Source organism: Lucilia sericata, unplaced genomic scaffold (assembly GCF_015586225.1).
Source record: "Lucilia sericata isolate MDLA Ls3-8-SP2 unplaced genomic scaffold, ASM1558622v1 Contig000481F_arrow, whole genome shotgun sequence".
Lineage (NCBI taxonomy): Eukaryota > Metazoa > Arthropoda > Insecta > Diptera > Calliphoridae > Lucilia > Lucilia sericata.
Window position 1 is genome coordinate 205347 of NW_023994496.1, and position 19986 is coordinate 225332.

The 19986-nt window shown below is 24.9% G+C and overlaps 1 long non-coding RNA gene across 1 annotated transcript in view; it reads left to right on the plus strand.

The window, feature by feature from the left end:
- The window catches only part of LOC119605389, a 47330-nt gene extending 30512 nt beyond the window's left edge, over positions 1 to 16818 (plus strand). Inside the window, exon 4 of the long non-coding RNA XR_005231582.1 lies at positions 15440 to 16818. This is a non-coding gene — a long non-coding RNA (uncharacterized LOC119605389). The remainder of the gene's footprint in view (positions 1 to 15439) is intronic.
- Positions 16819 to 19986: the final 3168 nt, after the last annotated feature.

Sequence of the window (19986 nt, forward strand, 5' to 3'; positions counted from 1 at the left end):
ATCGTGGATCCATTAGTGAAGAAGGTATTTTTCTTTAAAAATTTAACAAATTTTTTACTTTTATTAAAAAAAAACTATAATTATTAAATAAGTCCGTGTGGTCGCTTTTTTTTTACCCAAAAAAAACTAATTTTAAAATGTCCTCTCTTACTCTCCACCTCTCTCTCTCTCTTTGTCATTGATTTTGTTTTCAATATTTGATCAATTCTTAAGAGTTTTGTTTTTGTTTCTTTAAACATTTAAAGAGCGTAAGAGGAAGTGTGAGAGTGTTTGTCAAATTGTTATTTCTTTTTTTGTTATTAAATGAAATTTGAAAAACATGTGTTTGCTTTGAAAGAATGACATTTACATTTTTTGTTCATTTTGTTGTTGTTGTTTTTTTACTTTCATTAAAAGACTTTTTGACATGCAATTTCCGTAATTTTTTTTTTCATAAAAAAACAAATGAAATTAATAAAAAAAAACAATAAAATATAAATGTAAAAGAAAATTTAATCATTAAGTCATAAACCGAGTTAAAAACAGTGATTTATAAAAGTAAACATACAATTTTTTAAGAAATTTAGGAAGTTGCTTTAAGGAATTTAAAAAAATTATGATTTCTTTACATAAAACTTATTAAAAACAAGTTTTTATGAACATTTGCTAAAAAATTTTCAAATTCCCTTTGTGGGTATTTAAAATGTTCTTTAGGGAATTTGAAAAAATCTCTGGAAATCAAAATTTTGTAACATAAATTACAAATTAAGTCTCTTAGAATACATTTGCGTTAAAATTTTTTCATTTTATGAATTCCCAATTTCATATAACAAAATCCCCACTTTGGGTATTTAAGCAAAATTAAATTTTTTTATAAATAAAATAACCTACAAAGCTTTCCCTTTAAATTTTTTATAAAATTTTGAAGAAATTTAGCTAATTCCCTTTGTGGATATTTTAAAACTCCTTTTGGGAATTTGAAAAATTCTCGGGAAATCCAAATTTTCTAACACAAATTAGAGCTCAAGACTCTTAGCATATATTTTCATTAAAATTTTTTCATTTTATGAATTCCCAATTTCATATTACAAAATCCCCACTATAGGGATTTTAGCTAAAATTAATTTGTAAGCATACAAAATAATGTTTAATAAATTCTACATGATTTTTATGAGTTTTTATGGAATTTTTCTAAATTCCCATTTTGGGTATTTAAAATCTCCTTTTGGGAATTTATATAAATGTCTGGAATTAGAAATTTTTTAACACAAATTATAGCTTAAGTCTTAAGGAATACATTTTTGTTAAAATTGTTACTTTGTATGAATTCCCAATTTCATATTACACAATCCCCACTTTAGGGATTTTAGCTAAAATAAATTTTTAAGCATACAATTAATGTTTAATGTATTCTATATGATTTTGTATGACTTGTTATGAGTTTTTATTAAATTTTTCTAAATTCCCATTTTGGGTATTTAAAATCTCCTTTTGGGAATTTAAAAAAATGTCTGGAATTAGAAATTTTTTAACACATATTATAGCTTAAGGAATACATTTTCGTTAAAATACATTTTTGTTAAAATTGTTACTTTTTATGAATTCCCAATGTCATATAACAAAATCCCCACTTTGGGCATTTTAGCTAAAATTAATATTTAAGCATAAAAAATAATGTTTAACGGTTTCTATATGATTTTGTATAACTTTTTATAAGTTTTTTATTAAATTTTTCTAAATTCCCATTTTGGGTATTTAAAATCTCCTTTTGGGAATTTAAAAAAATGTCTGGAATTAGAAATTTTTTAACACAAATTATAGCTTAAGGCTTAAGGAATACATTTTCGTTAAAATTGTTAATTTGTATGAATTCCCAATCTCATATAACAAAATCCCCACTTTAGGTATTTTAGCTAAAATTTATTTTTAAGCATAAAATTAATGTTTAAAGTATTCTATATGATTCTGTATTACTTTTTATGCGTTTTTATGGAATTTTTCTAAATTCCCATTTTGGGTATTTAAAATCTCCTTTGGGGAATTTATATAAATGTCTGGAATTATAAATTTTTTAACACAAATTATAGCTTAAGGCTTAAGGAATACATTTTTGTTAAAATTGTTACTTTGTATGAATTCCCAATCTCATATAACAAAATCCCCACTTTAGGGATTTTAGCTAAAATTAATTTTTAAGCATAAAATTAATGTTTAATGTATTCTATATGATTATGTATTACTTTTTATGCGTTTTTATTAAATTTTTCAAATTCCCATTTTGGGTATTTAAAATCTCCTTTTGGGAATTTATAAAAATGTCTGGAATTAGAATTTTTTTAACACAAATTATTGCTAAAGTGTTTTAGAATACAATTTCGTTAAATTTTTTTCATTTTATGAATTCCCAATGTCATATAACAAAATCCCCACTTTAGGGATTTTAGCTAAAATTAATATTTAAGCATAAGAAATAATGTTTAATGGTTTTTATATGATTTTGTATGACTTGTTATGAGTTTTTATTAAATTTTTTTAAATTCCCATTTTGGGTATTTAAAATCTCCTTTTGGGAATTTAAAAAAATGTCTGGAATTAGAAATTTTTTAACACAAATTATAGCTTAAGGCTAAAGGAATACATTTTCGTTAAAATTGTTACTTTTTATAAATTCACAATCTCATATAACAAAATCCCCACTTTTTATCAGTTTTTATTAAATTTTTCTAAATTCCCATTTTGGGTATTTAAAATCTCCTTTTGGGAATTTATGAAAATGTCTGGAACTAGAAATTTTTTAACACAAATTATAGCTTAAGGAATACATTTTTGTTTAAATTTTTACTTTGTATGAATTCCCAATTTCATATAACAAAATCCCTACTTTGGGCATTTCAGCTAAAATTAATATTTAAGCATAAAAATAATGTTTAACGGTTTCTATATGATTTTGTATAACTTTTTATCAGTTTTTATTAAATTGTTCTAAATTCCCATTTTGGGTATTTAAAATCTCCTTTTGGGAATTTAAAAAAATGTCTGGAATTAGAAATTTTTTAACACATATTATAGCTTAAGGAATACATTTTCGTTAAAATACATTTTTGTTAAAATTGTTACTTTTTATGAATTCCCAATGTCATATAACAAAATCCCCTCTTTAGGGATTTTAGCTAAAATAAATATTTAGGCATTTCAGCAAAAATTAATATTTAAGCTTAAAAAATAATGTTTAATGTTTTCTATATGATTTTGTATAACTTTTTATCAGTTTTTATTAAATTTTTCTAAATTCCCATTTTGGGTATTTAAAATATCCTTTTGGGAATATAAAAAATGCCTGGAATTAGAAATTTTTTAACACAAATTATAGCTTAAGGCTTAAGGAATACATTTTTGTTAAAATTGTTACTTTTTATGAATTCCCAATCTCATATAACAAAATCCCCACTTTGGGCATTTTAGCTAAAATTAATATTTAAGCATAAAAAATAATGTTTAATAAATTCTACATGATTTTTAGGAGTTTTTAAGCAATTATTCTAAATCCCCATTTTGGGTATTTAAAATCTCCTTTTGGGAATTTATAAAAATGTCTGGAATTAGAAATTTTTTAACACAAATTATTGCTAAAGTGTTGTAGAATACAATTTCGTTAAATTTTTTTCATTTTATGAATTCCCAATGTCATAACAAAATCCCTACTTTAGGGATTTTAGCTAAAATTAATATTTAAGCATAAGAAATAATGTTTAATGGTTTTTATATGATTTTGTATGACTTGTTATGAGTTTTTATTAAATTTTTCTAAATTCCCATTTTGGGTACTTAAAATCTCCTTTTGGGAATTTAAAAAAAGGCTGGAACAAGAAATTTTTTAACACAAATTATAGCTTAAGGCTTAAGCAGTACATTTTCGTTAAAATTGTTACTTTGTATGAATTGCCAATCTCATATAACAAAATCCCCACTTTAGGGATTTTAGCTAAAATTAATATTTAAGCATAAAAATAATGTTTAACGGTTTCTATATGATTTTGTATAACTTTTTATCAGTTTTTATTAAATTTTTCTAAATTCCCATTATGGGTATTTAAAATCTCCTTTTGGGAATTTAAAAAAATGTCTGGAATTAGAAATTTTTTAACACAAATTATTGCTAAAGTGTTGTAGAATACAATTTCGTTAACATTTTTTCATTTTATGAATTCCCAATTTCCTTAACAAAATCCCCACTTTAGGGATTTTAGCTAAAATTAATTTTTAAGCATAAAATTAATGTTTAATGTATTCTATATGATTTTGTATGACTTGTTATGAGTTTTTATTAAATTTTTCTAAATTCCCATTTTGGGTATTTAAAAACTCCTTTTGGGAGTTTATAAAAATGCCTTGAATTAGAAATTTTCTAACACAAATTATAGCTTATGGTTAGAAGAATACATTTTCGTTAAAATGTTTACTTTATATGAATTCCCAATTTCATATTACAAAATCCCCACTTTAGGGATTATAGCTAAAATTAATTTTTAAGCTTAAAAAATAATGTTTAATGTCTGGAAAAAATATGTCTGGAATTAGAAATTTTTTAACACAAATTATAGCTTAAGGCTTAAGGAATAAATTTTCGTTAAAATTTTTTAATTTTATAAATTCCCAATTTCCTTAACAAAAATCCCCACTTTAGGAATTTCTTTAAAAATGTATATTATTGTAAATTAAACGATTCTTTAAGATAATTTATAGATTTTGATATCAATCTTCACTTGAAAAGTGCTTAAAATTTTATGTGTTACAATAAGTTTTCAATATTTTGTTTAAAAAATTTTCTTTTTAAATTTTTGTCTTTTTCCAAAATAACAGCTGTTTTATTTATTTATTACTTTTTCCAAATAAAACCTTGAATTTTCCATAACGTATGTGGTAGAAATTAAACAAAATTTTATAAGAATAAAGAAATTATTTATTATAAACAATTTGCTTTCAATGCATTTTGACAATAACAAATTTTCAATACACACCTTGATAATGTTTACTTTAATGAAAAAAAGTGTGGAGAGTTTTATAACAAATTAATGCAAATTTTGATAATTTCTTTAAATTTGTAGTATTTTTTACTAAATGCACAAAATTTTACTTTTTTTTTTTAAATTGTATGTGAAAAAAAAAATACTTTATTATTATTAGACCAAATATTTCAATTCAAAACCTAAAAACTGTTTTCAATAAATTTGGCTTTGAGCCAAAAATTAAAATAAAATTATCGACAATAAAAATATAGAATTGTGTTTTTTTCTTTTCAAGAAAATTTTAGCATAAATTAGAACAAAAATGTTGGCCAAGAGCATTGAAACAATAAAAACAACAATAAAAAAAGTACTCATTTTGAAAAATACTTTTAACATATTTAATAAATTTTATAATAAACTGTCAATTATGAAAAACTAAAAATGAAATTTTTCAAAAAAACAAATTTTTAACAAACAAAATTTAAGAGTAAATTGTGGTAAAAGTGAAAAAGAGGAACAAAAGAGAGAGATTATTATTTTGCTCATGACGCCAACAAATGAAAGTTCGATTTTGTTTTTTTTTTAAACAGATTTTCTTAGGAGATGATGACAAATTTTAAAAAGAATTTCACATTCTAAAAATATTTGTCAAAAATAAAAAATTCCACAAAAAAAAGAAAAAAAAATCTAAAGTGGGGATTTTGTTACATGAAAATAGGAATTCATACAAAGTAAAAATTTTAACGAAAATGTATTCTACCGGCCTTTAGCTATAATTTCTGTTGGAAAATTTCTTATTCCAGCCATTTTTATAAATTCCCAAAAGGAGATTGAAAATACCCAAAATGGGAATTTAGAAAAATTTAATAAAAACTCATAAAAATCTAATAGAATTTATTCAACATAATTTTTTAGACTTAAAAATTAATTTTAGCTAAAATCCCTAAAGTGGGGATTTTGTTATATGATATTGGGAATTACTAAAATGTAAAAATTTTAACGAAAATGTATTGTTCCAGCCTTAAGCTATAATTTGTGTTAAAAAATTTCTAATTCCAGGCATTTTTATAAATTCCCAAAAGGAATTTTTAAATACCCAAAATAGGAATTTAAAAGAATTGCTTAAAAACTGTTAAAAATCATATAAAAAATATTTTAAATAATTTTTTTATAAATAAAAATTAATTTTATCTTAAATCCCTTAAGTGGGGATTTTGTTATATGAAATTGGGAATTCATAAAATGTAAAAATTTCAACGAAAATGTATTGTACCAGCCTTAAGCTATAATTTCTGTTGGAAAATTTCTAATTCCAGCCATTTTTATAAATTCCCAAAAGGAGATTGAAAATACCCAAAATGGGAATTTAGAAAAATTTAATAAAAACTCATAAAAATCTTATAGAATTTATTAATCATAATTTTTTAGGCTTAACCATTAATTTTAGCTTAAATTCCTAAATTGGGGATTTTGTTATATGATATTGGGAATTCCTAAAATGTAAAAATTTTAACGAAAATGTATTGTACCAGCCTTAAGCTATAATTTGTGTTAAAAAATTTCTAATTCCAGGCATTTTTATAAATTCCCAAAAGGAATTTTTAAATACCCAAAATAGGAATTTAAAAGAATTGCTTAAAAACTGTTAAAAATCATATAAAAAATATTTTACATAATTTTTTTATAAATAAAAATAAATTTTAGCTTAAATCCCTTAAGTGGGAATTTTGTTATACGAAATTGGGAATTCATTAAATGTGTTTTACCAACCTTATGCTATAATTTGTGTTTAAAAATTTTTAATTCCAGGCATTTTTATAAATTCCCAAAAGGAATTTTTAAATACCCAAAATTGGAATTTAAAAAAATTGCTTAAAAACTCTTAAAAATCATATAAAAAATATTTTACATAATTTTTTTATAAATAAAAATAAATTTTAGTTTAAATCCCTAAAATGGGGATTTTGTTATACGAAATTGGGAATTCATAAAATGTAAAAATTTTAACAAAAATGTATTCTACCAGCCTTAAGCTATAATTTGTGTTAAAAAATTTCTAATTCCAGGCATTTTTATAAATTCCCAAAAGGAGTTTTTAAATACACAAAATGGGAATTTTAAAAAATTGCTTAAAAACTCAAAAAAATACTTTACATTATTTTTTACAAATCAAAATTAATTTTAGCTAAAATCCCTAAAGTGGGGATTTTGTTATATGAAATTGGGAATTTATAAAATATAAAAATTTTAACGAAATTGTTTTCCTCGAATCTTTAGATAAGATTTGTATTATAAAATTTCTAATTCCAGACATTTTAATAAATTCCCAAAAGGAGTTTTAAAATATCCAAAAATGCCAATTTATAATGATTGTCATTAAAAGTTTATAAAAATAGGTAAATAATATATTCTTGTTTTTATTTTACTAAAAAGATTTAATTTTCTTGTTCAATTACTATTGTTTGTCAAGTTTTATATGAATTCCTACAATATTTTTTGAAATACCCAATAGGGGAACTTTGCATAATAATTTGCTGAAGATTTTGTGTGTTTTTATTAATATTACAACTTAATTTAGGTGTTAAAAGTATATTTCCCCAAACTAATAACATTTGTCCCTCTCCCGCTGCCCATTTAACCACAATTGTTATTATTACTTCCTCCCTACAGTATGGCAAGCTTTAATTACAAAAGGAAATTTGGGAAAATGATAAATAATCATACTCCCCTTTAACCCTCCCCCTTCACACACAGCTTTAAATAACTGCAAATACTCTGTTATTATTCATTCTCTCCCATTCCCTCACACTCCGTTTATGTTTTATCGTCAGGCTTGGAAAATTCAGTACTTTAGTAATTTTTGATATCGAAAAATACTGCGTTACCCCTACAACATTTTTGTTACTCTATTTAACTTATAAAGTTTTGATTAGTAGTCTATAGTCTAGTCTATAGTCTAGTCTTTAGTCTAGTCTTTAGTCTAGTCTTTAGTCTAGTCTTTAGTCTAGTCTTTAGTCTAGTCTTTAGTCTAGTCTTTAGTCTTGTCTATAGTCTAGTCTATAGTCTAGTCTATAGTCTAGTCTATAGTCTAGTCTATAGTCTAGTCTGTAGTCTAGTCTGTAGTCTAGTCTATAGTCTAGTCTATGGTCTAGTCTATAGTCTAGTCTATAGTCTCGTCTATAGTCTAGTCTATAGTCTAGTCTATAGTCTAGTCTATAGTCTAGTCTATAGTCTAGTCTATAGTCTAGTCTATAGTCTAGTCTATAGTCTAGTCTATAGTCTAGTCTATAGTCTAGTCTATAGTCTAGTCTATAGTCTAGTCTATAGTCTAGTCTATAGTCTAGTCTATAGTCTAGTCTATAGTCTAGTCTATAGTCTAGTCTATAGTCTAGTCTATAGTCTAGTCTATAGTCTAGTCTATAGTCTAGTCTATAGTCTAGTCTATAGTCTAGTCTATAGTCTAGTCTATAGTCTAGTCTATAGTCTAGTCTATAGTCTAGTCTATAGTCTAGTCTATAGTCTAGTCTATAGTCTAGTCTATAGTCTAGTCTATAGTCTAGTCTATAGTCTAGTCTATAGTCTAGTCTATAGTCTAGTCTATAGTCTAGTCTATAGTCTAGTCTATAGTCTAGTCTATAGTCTAGTCTATAGTCTAGTCTATAGTCTAGTCTATAGTCTAGTCTATAGTCTAGTCTATAGTCTAGTCTATAGTCTAGTCTATAGTCTAGTCTATAGTCTAGTCTGTAGTCTAGTCTATAGTCTAGTCTATAGTCTAGTCTATAGTCTAGTCTATAGTCTAGTCTATAGTCTAGTCTATAGTCTAGTCTATAGTCTAGTCTATAGTCTATAGTCTAGTCTATAGTCTAGTCTATAGTCTAGTCTATAGTCTAGTCTATAGTCTAGTCTATAGTCTAGTCTATAGGCTAGTCTATAGGCTAGTCTATAGTCTAGTCTATAGTCTAGTCTAGTCTATAGTCTAGTCTATAGTCTAGTCTATAGTCTAGTCTATAGTCTAGTCTATAGTCTATTCTATAGTCTAGTCTATAGTCTGGTTTATAGTCTAGTCTATAGTCTAGTTTATAGTCTAGTCTATAGTCTATTCTATAGTCTAGTCTATAGTCTAGTCTATAGTCTATTCTATGGTCTAGGCTATGGTCTAGTCTTTAGTCTAGTCTTTAGTCTAGTCTATAGTCTAGTCTTTAGTCTAGTCTATAGTCTAGTCTTTAGTCTAATCTATAGTCTAGTCTTTAGTCCAGTCTATAGTTTAGTCTATAGTCTAGTCTATAGTCTAGTCTATAGTCTTGTCTATAGTCTTGTCTATAGTCGAGTCTATAATCGAGTCTATAGTCTAGTCTGTGGTCTAGTCTTTAATCTAGTCTATAGTCTAGTCTATAGTCTAGTCTATAGTCTAGTTTATAGTCTAGTTTATAGTCTAGTCTATAGTCTAGTTTATAGTCTAGTCTATAGTTTTATGTATAGTCTAGTCTATATAGCCTTAACTATAGTCTAGTCTATAGTCTTGTCTATAGTCTAGCCTATAGACTATAGTAGCATTTCAAAGTTTCAATTTTCCATTCCTGTTACTCATCCTTTTTTGTAATGGCTGCCAAGGAAAATTTGCATGCGTTTAAATTAGTGTGTGTGTGTGTCCGTTTGTGTTGTGACAAACAATAAATCAAGCCATAATTTTAACGTTTTCTTGTTGTTGTTGTTTTTGTTTTATTTTTAATTTACATTATTTTTTTGGTGTAATTTTGGTTTTCGAGTTATGTGGGTCAATAACTTGATGCTTGGTTAAATATAAATAACATGGGGCAACACTAATAATCACAGCACAACGAAAAAAACAACAACAATAACCTCGTCAAACCCCACACATGTATTTGACATTATAAATGACACAATAAAACGGTCAATGTTGCCAATTTCGTTGTTTTTTTTTGTCTTGCTTTCTTTCTACTTTTTTGCGTTTGTTCTTTTTCAGCAGGAAAAGCGTGTGTCAACAACAATAAAATGGGTTTGTTGCTGAAAAAGGTGGTGGAGGTGAAAAACTGTATTGTATTGAATATGTTTTAATACAATTTGCGTCAGTTATTTTTAACATTTAAAGAGCAATATGTTCATTTGAAAAGCTTTATACATATTTGTGTTATTTATATATTAATTTTGTGTGTGAAAAATAAAAACGTCACCCACCTCAAAAATAATGAAAAAAAAAAACAAAGAATTGAAAAAACAAGACACAATGACACTTTAAAAATAACAAAAATGACATATGCCGCGCAGCTAGCCACATGATTAAAAAAAATAAAATAAAATGTTTAGTCATTAAATAAATATAAAAGAACAACAACAAAATTTTCAAAAAAGGGGGTAAATTTCTTTGAAAATAAAATTATAAAAATAAATTACTTTATGGAAAGTTGTGTGTTTTTATAAAAATTTCAAAATTTTCTTAAATTTTTCACTTCCCCACTTTTTTAAATTTTGTTAAAAATACATTTTATATATGAAAAACTAGCAAAATATCAATTTCCTTCACTTTTCTACAAATTTTTGTCAAATATCACAAATTCCCATTTTGGGCATTTTAAATCTCCTATTGGGAATTTTTAAAAATGACTGGATTAAGAAATTTTCTAACACAAATTGTAGCTTAAGTTTGGTAGAAAACATTTTCGTTAAAATTTTTTACTTTGTATGAATTCCTATTTTCATTTAACAAAATCCCCACTTTAAAAACTTTAGCTAAAATTAATTTTTATGCTTAAAAAAATAATGTAAAGTATTTTCTATGTGAGTTTTAGGAGTTTTTATTCAATTTTGCTTAAATTCCGATTTTGGGTATTTAAAATCTCCTTTTGGGAATTTATAAAAATGCCTGGATTAAGAAATTTTCTAACGCAAATTATAGCTAAAGGCTAGCGAAATACAGTTATGGTAAGATTTTTCATTTTTATAAATTCCCAATTTCATATAACAACATCCCCACTTTAGGAATTTAAGAAAAACTATAGTTTTTGCTAAATAAAATCTCCTGTAAACGTTTCCCTTTAATTTGTTATAACATTTTGTAGAAATTCTGCAAATTCCCATTTTGGGCATTTAAAAACTCCTTTTAGGAATTTATAAAAATGCCTAGAATAAGAAATTTTCTAACACAAATTGTAGCTTAAGGTTAGTAGAATACATTTTCGTTAAAATTTTAACTTTTTATGAATTCCCAATTTCATAATACAATATCCCCACTTTATGGATTTAAGTTAAGATTAATTTTTATGCCTTAAAAAATAATGTAAAGTATTTTCTATGTGATTTTTAGGAATTTGTATGCAATTTCTTTAAATTCCCATTTTGGGTATTTTAAATCTTCTTTTGGGAATTTATAAAAACGCCTGGAATAGGAAATTTGCTATCACAAATTGTAGCTTATGGCTAGTAGAATATATTTCTGGTAGAATTTTTCCATTTTATGAATTCCCAATTTCATAATACAAAATCCCCTGATTATGAATTTTAGCAAAAATTTGCCAAATATTAGTTTTATTTCTAAAAAAAGGTTTCTTTATAATTTTGTGGTAAAATTTCTATATTTTTCTTTATATTTCATCAATTTAAATAGTTTTTCTTTTTTAATATTTCAAGGATTTTTAATTTACAAATTCTGCAAAAAATATTGACTTGACCCCTTTTTTCTATTTATTTAACATAAAATCTGCCGTCAAACATTTTTATTTAAATTTCTATGTGGTTGTGATGACTACAACATCATCTGCCTCAGCAACATCATCATCATCTGGTCAACAGTCAGCCTGCCAATTCAATATCAATGTGTAAAAATTGATAAATCACGTTCGAAATTAATGATGAGTGAAAAAGAAAATACAAAACATGAAAAAGAACGAAATTGCTTTGACACCTAAACACAAAAACAAAGTATAATTGAAATAAAAAATAAATGACTAATGGCAGAATGTTTAAAGTAAAAAGATTATTTTTTGCACCATTTTGTTCAAAAACAAGTTAAAATTTTATAACAAAAAGTTGTTTTTTGTTAATTATAATTTTTTGTAATAAAAAAGTAATTTTCTTTAGAGAAATTTGCTTAAAACGGCAATTAATTTGATTAAATATAAGAAAAAGCAAAAGAAACACTAAACAAACTACCAGATTTAACTAAAACCACACATATTCCATATGGCAACACTATATAATCAAGCTGTCACTACCAAATCCTCGTTACTTGTTTAAGAAATGAACAAACCAAAACAATAATAAAGCCCCACACAATCACACACACTTATAAATAGAGATGTAAGCATACATTTTTTTCACTCTCATATGTAAATGAGTTTTTAGTTCATATCATTTGCTTTACTCTCTTTTTCTTTTTATTTGATTGATTGTTTGTTATTCATTAAAGTGTCAAACAATAAATTGTGAAAAAATGTGCAAAATATAGAAAATCAATTTTTATTGTCAAGTGGTTGACTTGTTGAAATATGTAAGTCATAAAAAACGGCAGTGATTATTAATGGAATTTCATGGACTGTGGACTGGAGTGTAGAATATAAACTAAACAAACTATGGACTAGACTATAGACTAGAATTTAAACTACTCTATTGACAAGACTATAAACTAGATTATAGACTATACTATAGACTACACTATATACTAGATTATAGATTAGACTATAGACTAGACTATAGACTAGACTATAAACTAGACTAGACTATAGACTACACTATAGACTAGACTATAGACTAGACTATAGACTAGACTATAGACTAGACTAGACTAGACTATAGACTAGACTATAGACTAGACTATAGACTAGACTATAGACTAGACTATAGACTAGACTATAGACTAGACTATAGACTAGACTATAGACTAGACTATAGACTAGACTATACTAGACTAGACTATAGACTAGACTATAGACTAGACTAGACTAGACTAGACTATAGACTAGACTATAGACTAGACTATAGACTAGACTAGACTAGACTATAGACTAGACTATAGACTAGACTAGGACTATAGACTAGACTATAGACTAGACTATAGACTAGACTATAGACTAGACTAGACTAGACTAATAGACTAGACATAGACTAGACTATAGACTAGACTATAGACTAGACTATAGACTAGACTATAGACTAGACTATAGACTAGACTATAGACTAGACTAGACTATAGACTAGACTATAGACTAGACTATAGACTAGACTATAGACTAGACTATAGACTAGACTATAGACTAGACTATAGACTAGACTATAGACTAGACTATAGACTAGACTATAGACTAGACTATAGACTAGACTATAGACTAGACTATAGACTAGACTATAGACTAGACTATAGACTAGACTATAGACTAGACTATAGACTAGACTATAGACTAAGACTATAGACTAGACTATAGACTAGACTATAGACTAGACTATAGACTAGACTATAGACTAGACTATAGACTAGACTATAGACTAGACTATAGACTAGACTAGACTATAGACTAGACTATAGACTAGACTAACTAGACTAGACTATAGACTAGACTATAGACCAGACTACAGACTAGACTATAGACTAGACTATAGACTAGACTATAGACTAGACTATAGACTAGACTATAGACTAGACTATAGACTAGACTATAGACTAGACTATAGACTAGACTATAGACTAGACTATAGACTAGACTATAGACTAGACTATAGACTGGACTATAGACTAGACTATAGACTAGACTATAGACTAGACTACTAGACTAGACTATAGACTAGACTATAGACTAGACTATAGACTAGACTATAGACTAGGACTATAGACTAGACTATAGACTAGACTATAGATTAGACTATAGACTAGACTATAGACTAGACTCGACTAAAGACTAGATATAGACTACCCTATCGAGTTGCCTATAGACAAGACTATAGACTAGACCATTCTGGATTATAGAATAATCTATAGTCTGGACTATCGAATAGTCTATAATCTGCACTATAGAATAGTCTGTAATCTGCACTATAGAATAGTCTATAGTCTGGACTATAGAATAGTCTATAGTCTGGACTACAGAATAATCTATATTCTGGACTATAGAATAATCTATAGTCTGGACTATAGAATAGTCTATAGTCTGGACTATAGAATAGTCTATAGTCTGGACTATAGAATTGTCTATAGTCTGGACTATAGAATAGTCTATAATCTGCACTATAGAATAGTCTGTAATCTGCACTATAGAATAGTCTATAGTCTGGACTATAGAATAGTCTATAGTCTGGACTACAGAATAATCTATATTCTGGACTATAGAATAATCTATAGTCTGGACTATAGAATAGTCTATAGTCTGGACTATAGAATAGTCTATAGTCTGGACTATAGAATAGTATATAGTCTGGACTATAGAATAGTTTATAGTCTGTACTATAGAGTAGTCTACAGTCTGGATTATAGAATAATCTATAGTCTGGACTATAGAATAATCTATAATCTGGAATATAGAATAATCTATAATCTGGACTATAGTCTGCACTATAGAATAGTCTACAGTCTGGACTATAGAATAATCTATAGTCTGGAATATAGAATAGTAGTTTGGACTATAGAATAGTCTATAGTCTGGGCTATAGAATAGTCTATAGTCTGGACTATAGAATAGTCTATAGTCTGGACTAAGTCTATAGTCTGGACTATAGAATAGTCTATAGTGTGGACTGTAGAATAGGCAATAGTCTGGTCTATGGAATAGTTTATAGTCTGGACTATAGAATAGTCTATAGTCTGGACTATAGAATAGTCTATAGTCTGGACTATAGAATAGTCTATAGTCTGGACTATAGAATAGTCTATAGTCTGGACTATAGAATAGTCTATAGTCTGGACTATAGAATAGTCTATAGTCTGGACTATAGAATAGTCTATAGTCTGGACTATAGAATAGTCTATAGTCTGGACTATAGAATAGTCTATAGTCTGGACTATAGAATAGTCTATAGTCTGGACTATAGAATAGTCTATAGTCTGGACTATAGAATAGTCTATAGTCTGGACTATAGAAGAGTCTATAGTCTGGACTATAGAAGAGTCTATAGTCTGGACTATAGAAGAGTCTATAGTCTGGACTATAGAAGAGTCTATAGTCTGGACTATAGAAGAGTCTATAGTCTGGACTATAGAAGAGTCTATAGTCTGGACTATAAAAGAGTCTATAGTCTGGACTATAGAATAGTCTATAGTCTGCACTGAAGAATAATCTAGAGTCTGGTATAGAATAGCTTATGCAATGGTGTATAGAATAGTCCATTTTGTCTAGTGCAGATTTACATATATAAACTTATATTTTCTTTAAAATTTTTCTTAAAATTATGTTTTCTCTTTTAAAAATGTTTGTAAATTTTATACTAATTCTTTTGTTTATCTTTCTTTCTAGGTAAGTGTTTCTTTTTTTATTAAATTTTATTATTCTCTTCCGTAAGTTATGTACCGGTAAGTTTATTTTGAAAAAAAATTAAAAATTGCTAAATAAAATTACGGAAAAATTTGTGAAAATTGTTTAAAAGAAACTCACTCTGTCGGTTATTAAAAACCTTTAAAACAGAGTTTTACTTCTTATGGATTTATTATTAAAACAAATTAACAGTAATGATTGTGTGTTTATCTTTAATAATTCATTAAAACAACAACAACATATACACACCCCCATTCGAAAATTACAGCAATAACAACAAAGTGAATGTGTTGTAAGAGAAAAAGCTTTTTCTTTTCTTCTATACACTGGGTTTGGTTGGTTAGCTGATGTACGTGTGAGTGAGTTTGTTTACTAAAGAGTTTGGGTGTTTATATTTAAATGTAGTACAATCAGTGAGGTATATTTTTAGGATGTAATAATTAAAACGTTAATTTTAAAGTTTAGTCAAGGGAAGATAATTAAAGTAAACGTTAAATTTAAAAAGTAATTTAAAAGAAAATTAAAGAAATTTAAAGTAAATTTGAAAGGAAAATGTTTATAAAAGTTAAAGTAAAATAAATTTTAGAGAAAAATGTTTAATTAATGGAAAAAATATTGAGAAAATTTAAAGGGAAAGGGAAATTTGATAACTTTTTTTATGAACTTCAAAAGAGTTGTTTTTTGTTTTTTCAGTTCATTAACTTTGCAACTGTTTTTGTTCAGATTTAGGTTCATTGCTTTTTATTACTACCTGTAATTTAGCTTTTGTTTAAAGTTGCTCTTGAAAAGTCTCGTAATTTTATCATAAATTATTAAAAAAATTTATGTATTTTTTTAACATTTTATTAATGCCAGGCAATATTGAAATTAAAATGAAAGGTTAAAAGAAATAAACAACAAATTGCTTTAAAAATAACTTAAAAAAAGCAAAAAGCTCTAAAATGAAAAAACGCTAAAATGTATTATTACAACTTGAAAAGAGAAGAAATATCTCCATGTTCTGAGATAAATGAAATATTCAAAGAAAATTACAAATTTTGCAAGATTTTCCCCATATTTTCTAAAAAGCACCAAATTGGAAAAAACGCTAAAATTTTTATCTACTACTTGAAAGTTCTTAAATAACTATAAAACAAAAACGGTTAAATGTAAAATTTTTACTTAAAATGTAAAGAAGTTTTTTTTATTGCCACGAAAAACTAAAATTTTAAGAAAAACTATACAAATTTATAGTATTTCATTGATTTTTCTAAAAAGCACTAAAATGAAAAAATCACCTAAGTACATGTTTTGTTTTCAAAGTAAAAAGAAAAAGATAAAATTATTTAAATAATAATGAAATTTTCCAAAAAAATATTAAAAATCGCCAATAAAAAAAAAAGAAAAAAAAAAATAGCTTAAATAAAAAATCTTCAAAATAAAATAAAAAACGCCTATTATTAAGATATATACTTAATAATCACAATAAAAATAACATTTTGTAAAAAAAACTAAAAATCGCTAAATTGACTAAAATCGCTGAAATAAAAATTTTGTTAAAATAATTTTCAATACAAAAGTTTATAAGAAAAATGTGTAATTACTAATTGTTAAATTTCTACAATAAAAATAAATTTTTTATGAATTTCTCAAAAAATCGCTCATTTGAAAAAAGCACCAAAATAAAAAAATTAAAATGTCCTTATTTTATAAAAACTTAAGTTCAATGAAGTTGTTATAAACGAAACGAACGTTTTAAACTATAAAATCTTTAAAAATTTGATTGTTCAAGCGATTTTTTCTTAAAAAGCACCAAATTGAACAATTCACTAGAATGAACTTAACATTTTAAATTATAAGGAAAATAACAATTTCTATGATAAAATTGAAATTTTTATAAATTTCTCAAAAAATCGCTCATTTGAAAAAAAAAAACGCTAAAATAAAAAACAGAAAGTTTTCTTTATTTTCTAAAACCAAAAGTTTAATGAAATTGTTAATAAACAGAATAAACATGTAAAACTAGAAAATCTGCAAAAATTTGATTGTTCAAGCGGTTTCTTCTTAAAAAGCACCAAATTGAACAATTAACTAGAATGAACTTTTGATGGAAAAGTAAAAAATTTTAAAAATAATATTAAAAAATTTGAAAATTTTACTATTTTTAGAGTTCTCTGTAAAATATGTAAATTAAAAAAAAAACGCTTAAATAAAAAAACGCTAGAATGACATTTTTTTTACTTAAGTGTATAAAAATTAAAAAATTTTAAGCAAATAATCAATTATACAATTTTGTGCATAATTTTATAACGAAAAAGGAAAACTTTGAAAAATCGCTTAAATTAAAAACGCTAAAATAGAAATTTTATTTGATCAAAAGTAAACAAAATTTTGGAAATTTAAAAGATAATAATAAACACATTTAAAATTTAATAATTTTAGGTAAAATTTTCTTTAAAAAAGTAAAATTTAAAAAAGCGCTTAAATAAAAAATCATTAAAATAGAAATTTTCATGGTTGAAGTGTATCAGAAATGTAAAAATTTTTAATGATTTATACGAATTAAACATTTTTGTGTAATTTTTTCCACAAAAAAAGCAATATTAGAAAAATCGCTTAAATAAAAAACGCTACAATGTACATTTTAGTTGATCGAAATTATAAGGAATTTTTAAAATTTTAAATAAAATAATAAAAACATTTAAAATTTCATTATTTTAAGCATTTTTTTCTTTAAAAACTAAAAATTTTAAAAAGCGCTTAAATAAAAAATCGCTAAAATGTACATTTTTTTAATTGAAGGTAGTTATTTAAAAGAAAGTAACAAATTTGTTAAATTTTTTCATGAAAAAAAAGGAAAATTAAAAAAAATCGCTTAAATAAAAAATCACCAGAATGAAATTTTTCTTGCATTATTTTTTATTAATTTTACAATTTGTTTAAATTTTTTTAGGTGTTTTTTTTTTAAACCAGACATTTGGTCTCATTTTTTATGTTTTATTTTATTGTTATTTTTGCAATCTATATTATTATTAATTGTTTTTATTGACATTTCATGTTGTTGTCATTATATGTATTATACTTATGAAATTGTCCATGCTAAACTAATTGTCTATTCTCAACATTGTTAACCGGAAATCACGTTTTTTATTCATAATACGTATTTTGTTACTGTTGCTGCCAACAGCTGAACAAAGATAACGACACACAAGTTGTAGGCGCCTTAAATTCTCTAAAACTAAGTGTTGTTTTAATTAATGTGTGAGTGTGTGTGTTTGTTGTATAAAGATTAAAATGAGTGATTAATAGAATATGTTAAATAATAGGTTCAAAGGTTAATTATGATTTTTGAATGAAATCTTTTTGAAGTTTAATTAAATTTGGTGGGAAAATATTAAAATTATTTTAAATTTTCTTGATTAGGTGATAATTACAAATTTAAACTAAAAATCGCTTAAATAAAAGATCGCTAGATTGAACATATTCTTGGCAGAAATGTATGAAAAATTTTAAAATTTTACAGAAAATGTTAAGTTAAACATTTTTTTCTATAAAGAAAGTAAAATTGCAAAAAGCGCTTAAATAAAAAGACGCTAGAATAAAATTTTTTTTATTTTAATGTTTTAAAATGTTTGAAATACTACTATTTAAATATATTTTCTATAAAAAAGAAAATTTAAAAAAATCGCTAGAATGATAATTTTTTCTCAACCAATTTTCTAAAAAGTTGAAAAATAACAAAAACATTTAAAGCACGAGTCTTTTAAGTCATTTTTTTCTAAAAATTAAAAATTAAAATGTAAAAAACGCTTAAATGAAAAATCGCTATAATGATAATTTTCTTGCAAGAAAAGCAAATGTACACAAGACATTTTCAAGAAAGCACAAATGAGATATTTTTTTTTAATTTTACTCTACTTAAAAAGTTAATCTTTCAAAAAATCGCCTAAATAAAAAATCGCTATAATGAAAAATTACTTGGTTCCAAATGTTATAAAAACTTAAAAAGTTAGTAATAGATTAATGTTCGATAATTTTAAGTAAGTTTTTCTATAAAAATAATTAAAATTAAAAAAAGCTCTTAAACAAAAAATCGCTAAAATTAAAATTTTCTTGAATGAAAAGTAAATGTATAATAGAAATATTAAAGAAATCAACAAATGAGACAATTTTGTGTAATTTTTTCCCTATAAGAAATGTAAAATTAAAAAATCGCTTAAGAAGAAAAATCGCTAAACACAAGATTTCGCTTAAATAAAAAGTCCCTAAAACTGGTATTTTCTTAGAGAAAATACAAAAACATTTTTGAAAGCAACAAATTTGAATAGTAAAAGTTATTCTTTCTATAAAAATTTTAAAATTTAAAAAAACGCTAAAATAAAAAATCGCTAGAATGAACAATTTCTTTAATAAAATGTTTTAAAAAGTTGTAAAATGAAAAAGAGATTTTAATTTCCACTATTTTAGTTAATTTTTTCTATAAAGAAATTAAAATTAAAAAAAACGCTTAAATGAAAAATCGCTAGAATCAACATTTTATTAGAGAAATT